This window comes from Ranitomeya variabilis, chromosome 6 (assembly GCF_051348905.1).
Source record: "Ranitomeya variabilis isolate aRanVar5 chromosome 6, aRanVar5.hap1, whole genome shotgun sequence".
In the NCBI taxonomy this organism is placed as follows: Eukaryota; Metazoa; Chordata; class Amphibia; order Anura; family Dendrobatidae; genus Ranitomeya; species Ranitomeya variabilis.
In genome coordinates, this window is record NC_135237.1 from 521,857,412 (window position 1) to 521,869,970 (window position 12,559).

The 12,559-nt window shown below is 43.0% G+C and overlaps 1 protein-coding gene across 2 annotated transcripts in view; it reads left to right on the forward strand.

The window, feature by feature from the left end:
• The window catches only part of OXR1 (oxidation resistance 1), a 578,729-nt gene that overhangs the window by 446,632 nt on the left and 119,538 nt on the right, over positions 1–12,559 (forward strand). The gene's annotated exons all lie outside the window — the stretch shown is intronic.

Below are 12,559 nucleotides of genomic sequence, written 5' to 3' on the forward strand. Positions count from 1 at the left end.
ATCCTGCGTTCTGCACTGAATGCTTGCACTGGGGTTTCCGTGTAAGTCTCTGAAATATGTGATTCAGATAGAACTTTTGGTGGAAGATTACCTATAATGAGGCAAATGGAGGCACTGTGGATGCCGTCTGGCCTGTGATCTGGAGGTGTCCATCTTTTTAAGTGTGCATAAAAGTGCGGTCCACCACAATATATTGCACTTCTGAAAAGAAGGAAAATACTGATGAGAAGCCAGATGGAGTCCAGAGTAACTCTGCTGCCTCCTTATAGTGAATGGATCCCTCAGGGGTTACATCTGAATCTTGTCATTTGGAGATTTAGATGGAAACCCCGATGTAAGTGCTCAGCGTAGAGTGCTGGATAAATGTGATCCTAAATGTTGTGTAACATGTTACCAATACAAGCTTTAGAGGGGTATAATTCACTGGAGAGGGATTCTCCTCGTATAGCGCTTAGGCTACTTTCACACATCCATCTTTCACGGTCAGATTTTGAAAAAACTGGATCCGGCGAAAAATGCCGCCGGATCCAGTTTTTTCCCATAGACTTGTATTAGCACCGGATTGCGCCGGATGACCTTACGTTTCATCCAGTTTTCGCCGGATACGGCAAAAATGTTGTTTCCGACATCTGGAAAAAACATACACAGTAAAGTTTTTTGTCTCCGGCAAAAAAGCCGGAAGCGCTGGATCTGGCCCTTCTGGCTTTTTGCTAGAATGGGAGCCTATGGGAGCCGAGAGGTGCCAGATCCGGAAAATGACGGATTCCTGCGCCGGATTCCGTTTTTTTTAAACTGAGCATGCTCCAATTTTTTTTTTTATCCAATTATCTGGATATGCTAGTCTGATTCGTTGAAAAAACGGATCCGTCGCATCAATTTTTCACAATGTGCGACGGATCCATTTTTTCCAACATTCGACGGATTATACCTGATGGCAAAAACCTGATGTGTGAAAGTAGCCCAAGGGGCTCTTTATATGGAGTCCGCAAACTATTCTAAGAAAGAGCGCTGATTGATTTATTCACAAACCCGTAGACTTGCATTGCTGTGACTCAAATCAAAAACGGACACGTCTTTGTTTTTTGGTGTGGACCATTCTGTCTGCAGAAATACATGGCCGTGTGAACAGCCGCCTAGACTCATAGGTACAAGGGTTATCCGTGAAAATCGCTGAGCGCACTTGTATGTGATAAAATAACATCTGAATGAGCCCTAACTCACTTGGACGCCGGCCTGGCCTGAAGACATACAAACGCAGTAATCACACAGAAGAACACTTTAAGTGTTCTTATTAATAACATTTCTACTAAGCATGAACATGGGAAATCTCGCACGGTGCCAAAAGAACTGAAAACAATTACAGTGCAAATAAAACACAAAGAAAATCAATATATGTTACATTCTGCTTCTAATTGTCCAAGTCTCAGTAGACTCTGATATCAAGTGCAGATTAATTAACAAATACAGCAGCTTCTCCTCGTTACAGGAGGCGGCCGGTGCATCGGAGCGTGTCAGTATGCGCAGTCCAGCAGCCAGTATCACAGATAATCTCATGGTCTAGTGCCTGATCATGACACAGAACTGCAAAATAATCTATAATCTCAAGAGAACAGATGTAAAACTCAGGAAAATAACTCAGCCTCCATTTACAGCATGTTGGATAGACAGGCGAGGTGCACTCTGCATATTGATGATTGATGAATGCCCAGAAGAAACTCTTTAATTATAGAGGAGTCTGTGCATAGAAGGCTTGTGTTATTCTACTATACCCCATATACACGTAGCTTGAAAAAAGGCTTAAAAGGAATCAGTCAGCAGGTTTTTGCTACCTCATCTGAGGGCAGTGTAATGTAGGCAAAGAGAAGCTGAATCCAACCATGTATCACTTAGATTACTGGGTGCAGCCATTCTGACATAATCAGAGCTTTAGATTTAGAATGAAGCAGAGCTGAGGAAGCTAGCCTTTCATCGTTTTCAAAAAAATATGTTGCATCTTCAGTATCATCACCTCTACCACCATCTCCTGTCATTGTCGATGGAAACGTGGAGTTTCAGATTGCGAAGATCTTGGATTCTCCTCTTGTTCGGTGGTCACTTCAGTATCTGGCACATTGGAGGGGGTATGGTAATGAGGAGAGGATGTGGGTACCAGAATCTGATGTTCATGCAGCCACACTGGTCCCAGTTTTTCACGTGGCACACCCTGATAGGCCTGGTCCTGAAGTTCCAGAGGTCCATCGTAGAAGAGGGGGTACTGTCACTGGGTTACCGCGACACTGTGGAGCCAGAAGACCGCAACTTGTGATTGCTCCTACTCTGGCGCTGAGAAGAACTTCTTCTTTTTAATGGTGTTAATTCCTTCTGGCAGTACAGGAGTTAATCAGCCTTGTTGGAAATCCCTGTGCTCACAGCTGAGCTCGGATAGCCACTCCTTTTCCCTTTATAATATGGGCTCTGATACAAATCCTTGTCAGGGCTAGCATTTGCTGCATGGCTAATGGAGGGACTGTGACTGTTTGGTTTCTATGCATGGTAATTCCTTATCCTTGTCTATTCTGGTTTATTTTCCTACCTCCACGCCCCTGCGCATTCCTCTGTTATATGTGAGTGAATATTTTGTATGCCTGGAGTTTTCTGTTAACTCTTGTTTGTCGGGTTGGTGTACTACGGTGCACAGTAGCGCCTCTCTTCCCTGGGTGGGGGAAAATAACAGATGTAGGGCTAACTCAGGAGATAAGGCAAGGGCGGAGGCCCCGGCATCTGCACCTTCAGAAGTATCCTGGCGAGTAGGGCGAGCTACGGCGCTTCCTAGTGTTAGGAATAGGGAATGATCCCCTGGTCACAGGTCATCCGAACTTGCCATCCATGATTAAGTATGTGGCTTTGCTCCATAAGCATCTTACCAGCACTATAGGTGTTGGAACTTTTTTCCTCTCACTTCCTAACATCTTTTGCTCCTGCTGATGTCTAATGACTTGCCTATACCAAACTTAAAAGGAGCTCCTCAACCCCAAAATGTGTTTTAAATGGGATATAGAGTGTTGTATGGTTACTTAGCCCTATAAAAAACCATACTAGTGCTATACCTATTACTGGTACAATGAAAAAAAACTTGTAGTTTGTATGCAAATGAGGGGACTTTGGTTCACCTTGCTGTGGCCCGGAGTTTGGAGCATTTGCATATTGGGGGCCTTCTCCCTCTTCTGATTGACAGTGATTGCTTACCATAGTGAGCACTGTCTGAACCCCGCAGGTGTGTGTGCGCACATGTGTGTGCGTTTTCCTCCATCTTCTTTCTGCTGATGCCGCTTTCTACATTAATACACCCTGAAGCGTAGCAGGCGGCTGCAGGAAACTCCTCTCTGAAGCCGCTCGCTGCACTTGCGAAGGTATTAGTGTAGAGAGCCGCATCAGCAGAATGTAGTCAGGGTGGAGAACGCGCCCGGTCACATTACACATGTGCACACACACTGCCAGCATTCAGACAGTGCGCACTCTGGAAAGCAACCACTGTCAATCAGAAGCATATATGCAGATGAGGAGGTGCACCAAATTCTTGGTCATGCCATGGGAGCACCAAAGCCCCTTCATTTGCATACGAGAAAAGTTCTCTGGGATCAGCGGGCGTGTGAGAGCTCTGTATAACTCTGCCTACACCGCTGATTGGCAGCTTTCTGTGTACTCTGTGCAGAGGCAGAAAGCTGCGAATCAGTGGTGGAGGAGGGGGTTGTACAGAACTCATGAATATGGAGGACTATGTGGCAGGAGCTGTACTAGTCCTCTAGAGAAAATCTCTGCTGATGAAATCAGTGTTATCAAAACGAAAGTATCCCAGTAAGTGACACATCACCGGAATCAGGGTCTCTGTCTCATCATTGAGCAGAGCGCAAATTAGGTGGCAAAAATCTGTTGATAGATTCCTTTTAAAGGGAACCTGTTAGCACATGTTTACTTATGGAAGTAGTGATATGGCTGTATGGGCTCTTATTCCCCAATAAGAATTTGATACCTATTTTGTAGAGATCCAATGTGCCAGTCATAAGAAATGTAGCCATATGCAAATCAGGCTGGAAGTGCACTAGGGCCGTTTCTATGCACTTAAACGGTTTCTTCCAAGAGCACTGACACGCCCCTGTGCACTTCCAGCCTGATTTGCTACATTAGACTTCTCTTGATCGACACATGACTGGAGGAAATGCATTCATGCCCCTATACAACTGTTGTCATTTGTAAAACATGTTGACAGGTCCCTTTATTGATAGACCTGACTGCCAGGTTCTGTCACTGCCATATTAACGATATATTACATTATATTCTTGCATTTTGGCACAAAAAATGAGATGCAGGAAAACACAGCACGAAAGATCGGCACCAACTATTTTCTGAGCTGGTCCAATAATCATAAAGGAACCAGAAGCACATTAACCTCTATGGAAGCAGGTGTCACGCGTGTGAGATGCACCCATGGTGCGCTACATTACAGCGGGTCACACACAGCGGTCTACTGTGTTATTTTCCTCCTAAAATTAGTAACAAACCACGGGTGTCCCGGTCATGGGTGTCTGCTGTGCGCCAGATGTCTGCTCCTCGTAGAGCTCACTGACCTCCACAATGTGAGGATATTTGTGGTTACAAAAAAAAAGGACGAAGCAAAAAAAACAAAATAAAAACTTTTACTAATAGGAAATTTAACTTTGAGTGCAGAGTGCAAAGTCAGAAGTATCGATGCTGTCGGGCTTGGCTACTTCTGCTTTTCTAATCGTATTGATGCTAAAATAGGTGGAACGTCCGGCTATAACTTCTGCAAATCATCAGTTCTAGCGGAGATAACGTTGTCCTTATACTGTGTCTCGCTGCTGTACTCTGACGCATCCTCAGGCTGTGGTAACGAGCGGCTCTGGATGGTGGCAGTGTGAAGGCATGGAACGGGGAGATGGATAGCGCTGTCTAGAGCAGTTCATTAAGATGATAGAAGCAAACCGACATCATGATTAAAGAAATATTGCAGGGAAAGCATTTACCACGATTAGTCCTGCTAAGATTCAAAGATTTCCGAGAACCCGTCAAGGGGATTAACCCTATAATATAGTATGAGAGCCGATAATGTTTTCTAGCATGCCGTTATTACAAGTAACAGTTAGTGCAGGGTGGGAAAAAAACATGTCGTGTCCCTGATAAATCTCTTAAACCAGCGTGTGCAGGGAAGAAGAGAAGGCAGGATTCTCTATTTCCTCCCTGCACACGCTGGTTTGTCAATCACACAATATGCACACTGTCAGGATTCGCCTTTATTTTTAGAGAAGTGGATGAGAATCTAGTCAGTGTGTGACTGCATGTATGCAAATTGCTAGGTAGAATTAAAAAAGAGATGCCCAGTATTCGGACAATTACTATATCCCCCCACATCAAATAACGAGAAGTTATCCTCACCTCCGGTGCCACTTCAGCAATGCCGGCGCCTGGTCTCCCGGGGATTGTGTGAAGTTTAGCCCTGCAGCCAATCAGCTCACATATGTAAACCCCTAATTGAAAACATCATCTTTATTAGTCAATTAGACAAGCGTGTGTCTTTTTATGCTAGTCCCATTTTTTTCGAAATTGAGTAATAATGTTTTAATTAGGGGTTTATATATATGAGCAAATACTTTGAGACTTCTTTGTTTCCTTACCAAATAATTCTACAGTAGTAACCCTGCAGCCAATCACTCTTACTTCCTTCGGAAGAAACTAACATGTGGAATAAGTGAGAGCATGTTGCTGCACTCTGACTTTCTCCAGCTTTGGCTGCAGGGCTCACATGACAAACTACGTCACGCAAGCCCTGGGACACCGGAATTGCTGAAACGGCGTCGGAAGTGAGTATAGGCTGTTTTTATTTTACACGGGGACTATAATAAATGAGAAGGTGATGTATGAGTAGTGGACAACCCTTTTAAATGAGTATTCTATATAATGAGGTTTATTTTGTTCCTTTTCCCTGCACAGCAGCGCTCCGGGCAGTGAGCTCTGCAGGGTAACTGCAGCATTCACATGAATGGCTCTGGACAGTGGGCAGATGTCAAAAGGTTTTGTTTTTTTGCAGTAAATCACTGGTGCAGCCCCTTCGTCATCAGAATCCAGAGCACAATGTGAGGCCACATCCTAGCGATAGGCCATCACTTTACGAGATGGGAACACCGCTTTATATTCCTTGTGGCGTCCATTACCTTATTTCAGAGATTGGAGTGACAGACATTCCAGTAACATCGAGCAATAAAACTAGGTCTAAGTAATGAAATGAAAAGTATTTTTTTTTCTACCTTTTTACTGTATAAACCCTTCTTGGAGTAGTTAGATATGTCCTTTAATTACTTGTGATCATCTCTAAGAAGCGCAGCGCTCCCAGTCTTCTCTTCTTGCCGCGTCAGCAGTTAGGATAGGAACTAATCTAAAATTGTAAGTCTGGCTGTCACTCCCATTCATAGTCAATGCTCCCGGGGAATGACTAAACTGCTATATTGCTTCCATTCTTCTTTGGAAAGTACATACACATAGTGGGAACACGGCAGAGCTGAGCCCTGGGTTTTAGAGTCTGTGCTCGCTTCACTATACTTTAAAGGGAAACTCCAATCCCCAAGATCCTATCCCAATATGTAGTAGGTGCAATCATAATAATAATGTAACAAAATACCTCCAATTAGAAATATCGTATAGTTCTTCTGATTCGCTATGTCGCTTACCCCATGTGCAGGCATTGCAGTAGCTTAGGTATCCATGGTTACGACCACTATCAGCCATCTAACTGTCACTATATGAGTGGTCATAACCATGGATACCTAAACTATCGCAATGCCCTGCACATGGGGTAAGTGACATAGTGAAACAGAAGAACTATACTACATTTCTAATTGGAGGTATTTGCTAATATTATTATTATTACACCTACTACATATTGGGATAGGATCTGGGAAATGAAAATACCCCTTTAATGACTTCTTGTGCAATTTGTGATATCCAGAAATTAACTTTATAATAATAATAATAATAATAAATACTGATTTACTAATGTATGAACTTTGAAAAACACAATAGAAATACCTTTGTTTAATAAGGAAAAATGTTCTTCAAAACTGTGTTTTCGATCTTGAGATTTTCTTTCCTGGCCAGATGCAAGATTGTTAAACTTTATGGGTCCGATACATCATTTGAGGATTTTTTAAAAGTCAATTTTCTTTTTTTATTTTTTGGAATTCATTGATGGTTGCCTTTGCCACAAAGTCTTCAAAATAGCACCTGTAGTTCTTTTTTTTTTTCAAATAAGAAAAGCCCTTTTTTTTGTCTTTAACCTGCTATGTGACTTATTAAAGCACCTACTGCTAAAATGTTACAGAATTTACATAAATTCGGTCTGTGGGGTGGGCGAAACTGGAGGACATTTTTACATCTAGAAACACAAAACCTTGCCCAGAATGATGAAAATTAAAATAAAAAAAACACATTAAAAATAAACTTTAAAAAGGCAAAAATGAAAAGAAGAATAAGGTGCAAATGAAAAAAAGGGGGAAAAACACCAAGCCTGCAATAATGTATTGGGCCATATGATTTGATTTTTAAGGGAATCTGACAGGTAAAAGAAATGCTATTGGGGTGGTTTTTCTACTACTTGGACAACCCTGTGTCAATCAGCATGTTTGCACCAGTAAACTAATAACACATACTCCTCTGGCTCTGGCTTCCTTGTGACTAGTGATGAACGAGTGTACTCATTACTCGAGATTTCCCGGGTGGTCTCCGAGTATTTGTTAGTGCTCGGAGATTTAGTTTTCATCGCCTCAGCTGCATGATTTACAGCTGCTGGACAGGCTGAATACATGTGAGGAATGCCTGTTTATTAGGGAATCCCCACATCTATTCAAGCTCACATGTATTCAAGCTCTCTAGTAGCTGTAAATCATGCAGCTGAGGTGACATGAACTAAATCTCTGAGCAATAACAAATACTCGGAGACCACCGAGCATGCTTGGGAAATCTCGAGTAACGAGTATACTAGCTCATCACTACTTGCGACCCCTTGGAGCGTGAATGCCGATACTGCTGGAGTGGTGCCGGCAGTTAGTATAAGTGTTGTAATTTTACTGGTGCAAGCATGCTGATTGAGATGGGGTTGCCCGAGTAGTGAACAACTCCTGTAACCTGCTGCCAACATTCCTCCCAGCAGGCTTTCAGTTATAGGGAAGCGGCTGGTGTGGCTTGAGTCATCGTTCAGTACATAGTGAGCGGCGGCTGTAACCACGAGTCAGCACTGACTGACAGCCGGCTCAGCACTAGAGAGGAGAAGTCACGGCTGAGACAGAAATTAATTCTGGAGGAATCTGTGTTGCCATTTGGTAAGTGGACACCTCTTTATTAGACCCCTTACTGATATATGACATACAGTAACGTCATATGCCAGCTCCTTGATTTGGATGCAGGCTCAAGAACTGAGCCCGCATACTTGCTGACAGGTGATGACTAGTGATGAGCGAATATACTCGTTGCTCGAGATTTCTCGAGCATGCTTGGGGGTCCTCCGAGTATTTTTTAGTGCTCGGAGATTTAGTTTTTCTTGCCGTAGCTGAATGATTTACATCTGTTTGCCAGCATAAGTACATGTGGGGGTTGCCTGGTTGCTAGAGAATCCCCACATGTAATCAAGCTGGCTAACAGATGTAAATCATTCAGCTGCGGCGCTAAAAACTAAATCTCCGAGCACTAAAAAAATACTCGGAGGACACCCGAGCGTGCTCGAGAAATCTCGAGTAACGAGTATATTGGCTCATGACTAGTGATGACTGTATTATTCAGCCATCATCTGCCTCTAACAGCCCGCAACTGTTAACCTGTTAAATGCTGCTCTAAATCTACGACAGCAGCATTTACAGCTTGTGTCCCGAGGTGCAATCTGTTCTAACTGCCCATTGGCACTACAGCGTCATGATCCTGGGGAACCAATAAGTTGCCATGACAGGAAGGGGTTAGTAACTACCAGCTTTTCAATCTTATGCCTATAGTAAAAAAAATAAGTTCATCTCGTATAACCCCTTTAATGATGGATGTAATCTTTTAACTTCCATAACATTACCCTCTTTAATTAAAGTGCGCTGATGCAACCCCATCCTCCAGGAGGGTGTCATCAATACTCAGGCTTGGACTGGCCCACTGGAGAACAGAACAATCCTCCGGTGGGCCCCTGTGAAGAAGTTCTGAGTAGGGCAGAAAATTGTATCATCTGATCATTCATTAAACATGCTTGTCAAGCTAATATTACATAGAAGCAAAAGTAGATTTGTTTACTGGGGTCAGGTTATTTTTGCATGGAAGTGAACAATGGGCCCCGAGAAACACTGTTGCCGGGGGGCCTTTGCCAATCCAGTCCGACGCTGTCTGCAATGAAGTCATGTTGGAGCATGAGGGGAATCTGGAGATAATGTGTGACATGTAAGAGATGCTAAAACAGGAAAGAAGCCTCAGTGTTTTCTGCGATCCTCGGGCTTGCTGGCAGCCGGGTTGTCGTGATTTCTTAGGAATTCTCAATAAGGTTCTTTCATAAATGAGTGAAGTGTGACTAACCCGGATCACTCTGCGCAGTGTTTCCTTGCACATCACTGCTAATGTCTTACATTGCCATGTATAAATGTTTGTCTGTGGATTATGAGCTTGCCCGCGGGCCAGTGTCCACTTTGGCTAAGAAACAGTAAACTTCCCGTTACCTTGTTTACACCTAACAAACTGTATTCTGTATAGATGACAAAGCATCCAGTGTCACACTGCAGGCGTATATTAATATTTAGGTAAAGCAGCAACTGATCATCCATGTATGTACAGCGTTAGTAAAGGGATGTCACAAAATCTCCTCTATGTACGATATCTGAATGAGGATGCGGTCAGACGGCCGTATAAATCGGATTGAGATCGGATCGTAATGCACGGACTGGTCGGCGTCACTCCCATGGGGAGAGCCGCCGGCCAGTCCGAGCATTGTGATCCGATTTATACGTCCGTCTGACTGCACCCTAAGGCTAGGGTCACATTGCGTTATGTGACCGCGTTTAACGGACTACGTTACACCGCGGCATAACGCGGTGTTAACGTAGTCCGTTAACGCCGCCATAGCCTGTAATGGTCAACGCAGATCGGGGATCTGCGCTAGCGGGGACGCCGAACGCGGACCCTAGAGAAGCATTGCGTTAGCGCAATCCGCTAGCGCTATGCGCTTAACGGATTGCCCTAACGCAATGTGACCCTAGCCTAAGAAAAATTAAAGCACCAGCAGTGAGTGGGTGCAGACCCCTAGATACCCACCCAAGTATACTCCAGAAAAAAGAAAATCTGCACTCTATAATTATATGACATAATAAAGCAACAATTTATTTGCTTATGTACATGGACAAATACAGATCGCCATTCATCAGAGGTTTCATGCTAGAAAAAGCTTGGGAAAGTTTCAACATTTTCTCGCAACTTTTGCCATTTTCACTTTCAAGCAGCTTCACCAGAGTGGGACGGGACGGTGTGTGGCTCCATCCGCCCGTCAAATTCAACAAAAGTGCTGGCGAGAAATGCTTCTCACGTCCCGGTCAGGAGGAGCATTTCTGGCGAGGTGCGCGCCACTGTTAATACTGAATTCAGCGCATCTTGCTCCAGACAGCCCTTCATTAAGAATAACGTGTGCAACGCTTGTCTTAATGAATCGGTCCCATAGTCTTCACATTTTTGGAGTTCTGGCTTTCTTTTTTTTGAATGCCTATTTATCTTTCTAAAGTTGCAATCAAAATGATTCCCTTCCCCCCAACGTTGCAGATCAGGACTATTAGCAAAATGTACAAACATTCTGCTGTCTGAAATTGATCAATGAAACAGGATCAAAGTACATAGTTCAGCAACTAATTCAAGTGGTTTCTCCAAATTCACCACCAAATACCACTTTTACCGACTGCTGCAGTCTTAGAATTATTCGCCCCCTTCTTAGAACACTTCTGGCTGTTATAACCTGCAGCAGACATGATGTGTAGCCGGGCTCCAGCCTCTGGCATCTTTACCAAGGAATCTTATCCATTCTTCACGCACAATAGTCTCCAGTTCACTAATATTCTTGGGTTTGGCGCTGCAGACGCCTTCTTCAACTATCATCCAAAATTATCTATGGGGTTGAAGAGTCAAACAACTGTGACATCCACTCCAGATTCTTGCAGGACTTCTTATAAAACCAAACCTGGGTGGACATTGAGCTATGCTTGGGATCATTGTCCTTCTAGGTTGGAAGGTCCAAGGACACCTAAGCTTCAGCTTCCTCCCAGGAGGCATGTCGTTTGCATGTTGGATCTCTTGACGCTTAACAGGTGATGGAGAAAGTCTATATTTCAAAAGTCAAGCTTCAGCTATGAAAATCCAATTGCCAGGTACATTCATGCAGGTCTTCAATTATCCTATTTGTTACCCACTTGTCTCTGCTCTGGGGCTGGACCTTGCTCCCGTACCCTATGGCTGACATCCTTTTCTGTGCATCACGACGCATTTCACAAGTCACCCCAAGGCCTTTTACGGCTGAGTGAGAAACCTATGTGTGTCTGAGTATTCAAAAAGCTTTGTGCCCAGTTACCATGTTCCCTCCAAGCTTCCTCTTGGGGGAGATCTCTCAGCTGCAATCATCTCTGCAAATTCTAGTTTCTTTACTTCCAGCGCAGACTTGCTGTTAACCCTTTATCTGCTGTAAGCATAACAAACATCATCACCCAAGGCCTTTTAAGGCTGAGTGAGACATCTATGTGTGTGAGTATTGAAAAAGCTTTGTGTCCAGTTACCATGTTCCATGGTTAACAGACTTGCTGTTAACCTTTCATCTGCTGTTAGCATAACAAACTCTTCTCTGGAGCTATTCACACTACAAACGCTGCTGCCACAGGCTGGGCTTCAAAGAAGACCATGATTCGTACCATATACTGCGTTATTAATGTATTACTTCGTATAGAACAAGTGATGAAATGATTGCGGGGACTAAAATAAAAAAGTATGAAATTAAAAAAAGCAAAAAAACATTAAAACAATGAAATCTCACTATTCCCCAGTTAAAAATAAATGTAAAAGAATACGAACATTCAGGAAAGCAGAAAATGATTTAACCCATAGAGAAATAAAAAAGGTAAAAATTGCAATAAAATGTAAGTTCCAAGTTCCCCAAAAATGGTACGTAAAATTACAACTCGACACTTAATAAAAATAAGTTATCCAATATTTTTTTTTTTTTTTTTTTTTTTTTAAATTGCACAAACCAGTTTTTTATTATTATTTTTCAAAGTTCCAATTTTTTTTAAGGAATTAAAATGAAAGTAAAAAACGATACAAGTTTGGTGTCGTAATCGTACGGATCGGGAGAATCATATTTCCAGGTCATTTTTAGCTCAAAATAAACCTCATAATAAAAAATTCCACAACTCAATAGCGGAATTGAATTTTTTCACCGCACTCGGATGTTTTTCAGTACAGTATATGGTGAAATGAATGGCGGGGTTCAAAAAATACAATGTGTCTAGCAACGAAGAGC